Genomic DNA, 2,466 nt, shown 5'->3' with positions numbered 1-2,466 from the left:
CACTTATAATATTTGATCAAGATTTGTTTGATATCACATCTGTTTCAATTAGCTATACTGTTACGTGTTTGCATATATGTTTCCATCAATTACAATATTTAACACTGTTATTCAAATAAATTGGGATATGAATCAAACTTGATTTAGTTGTATGGATTTCTTTTTGACCAATCATACATAATATCGATGTATACATGATATATGTGCATTTGAATATTATGAGTATTTTGTATGGAAAATAGCTTCTATATAGTTTTTTTTTTTTCTCTATAAGATATAGGGTTGTTAGAGTGGTTTGATTCTTATATACAAATTCAAAATTATTGTGTTATATTAGGTTAATACAACTTCAATATATATGTTGAAAATCATTAGAATGTATTCAATATTATATTAAAAATAAATGTTCTATATAGATAAGAATCTCATTAACTATACTAAATTGTAGTTTAGATCCATACTCGTTAAATAAGTATTTGCGCCTACAAAAGGGAATTAGCATATGTATTTGAACCTAGTTCTTGTGAATGAATTGTCATATGAACTTGAACTTGTACTTGCAAGAGTGAACTTGCAAAGATTTGATTAATAAATTATAAAATTTGTTGAAAAATAAGGATCTCAAATTCTCCTCAATTAGGCCCGTAAGAGGATTAATACAACAATGGAACAACAATCAAAGATATTAAGCAAGAAAGATGTGCCTATGATAATGATATTACATAGTATGCTCGATCTTTTTTTTTTTTATCAACTTGATAAGATTAGCGATTCAATAAGCGAACATGCAACAATTTAGGTTAATACTATAACATTATGTTCACTTCAATTGAATTATTGACCTTATTAGGTTAGTGGCTTAATAGCTGAAACTATATAGAGGTAGAAAAGTTGGAGGAGGATTTTTATAACACATTATTTCATGTCATTTCATATTGAATTTAAGATCATGTTTACCATAGCTATTGTTGTGGATAGGTTGTTTCATAGTGATCCCTTAGGTAAAAGGGGCTTGGATTAAATACCTAATGTCACAATTGAAGGCCAATTTAGATCAAGATTTTCCACTACTTTGGATTGTATTGGTACTAGAAAATTGGTGTAAAATTCTTGATTTGATCATTTTTGTTCTTTGAACAACACACTTGATTTTACATTTTTCCTCATCATCAAGTAGGGTTTCTATAGTAGTCTTTGCCTTATTTGTCTAGATATAACATTTAATTTTTCTCAAGCATGTTTACCCTCCAATTAAGTCATTGTGCTATGCTCAAAGATACCATTGCTAAATAGGAAATAAGGACAATCACGAAATCCTAGCAATTCGAACATAAAACCAAAGAAATAATGCAATTAAGAAATAGGAATTAAAATCATTCAATAAAACTCCCTATCCCAAGATGGCATATCGCTTCCATTGCTATTCTCCTCTTCGTGGTATGATGACACAAAGATTCGAAGTTCGTGATTCGGAGTAAAGATTCAGGAGGATTGAAAATGGAGATTGGATGCTCAATTTATAGAAAATTGGAGAAGATTGATTGAAAGGTGGATCAGATTGATCAAAAGGTGTGAACTCAGGTGAGCTCAAATGCAAGTTGATAGTTGAATTGTTGATTGTAGGAGTGAAACTCAATAGACTGAATAGATTAATTGAGTCAACTGATTGAAAAAAAGTTGACTGAAGGAAGAAAAAGAATGATTGGTGGAAGTAAAGAAGATGACACAGAGAGCTTAATTTAGAAAAAGCTAACTGAAAGATGAAAATAGAAGTTGAAGAGATAAATGATTTAATTAATTAATTGATTGAATTAATTAATTTAGCATGTGCTTGCATTTTGGTTTAGATTATTAATTTAATCTTTGCATGAGATATTATTCAAATAATTGAATTTATTAATTCAATTTAGCATTTGAATATATTTAGAACTTGACTTTGATTTTCAATTTGATTTTTGAAATCATGCACATGTAATTGAATTTGGAAGAAATTAGAAGAATATGAAATTAGAATTTGGGGAACTAGAAGAATCAATTAGTTAATTAAATAATTTAAAGAAACTATTTAATTATGTTATAAATGAACGTTAATTAAATAATAAAGATTATTTAAATTAAAGGAATTAAATCACAATTAACTAAATAATAAATATTTAATTAATATTTAGAAGAGGGTTGAATGATTAGATGATTAGAGATAGAAATTGAGAATTAATTAATTAATTTAAATAATAAAGATTATTTAAATTGGGGAATTAATCATAATTAATTAAATAATTAATATTTAGAAAATGATTAAAATGATTAAATGATGAAAGAATAAGAAATAAAATAATTAATAAGATGACGAGGAAATATGAAATTAGAAGAAATATATTAATTAACTTAATTAAATAATAAAGATTATTTAATCAATTAGAGGAATAATTAGTACATGATCAATGAGACATTTTTAGGTGTCTACAT

The sequence above is a fragment of the Cryptomeria japonica genome, chromosome 5 (genome assembly GCF_030272615.1).
Source record: "Cryptomeria japonica chromosome 5, Sugi_1.0, whole genome shotgun sequence".
In the NCBI taxonomy this organism is placed as follows: Eukaryota; Viridiplantae; Streptophyta; class Pinopsida; order Cupressales; family Cupressaceae; genus Cryptomeria; species Cryptomeria japonica.
The sequence above is the reverse complement of the archived record's forward strand: the minus strand, read 5'-3'. Positions refer to the sequence as shown.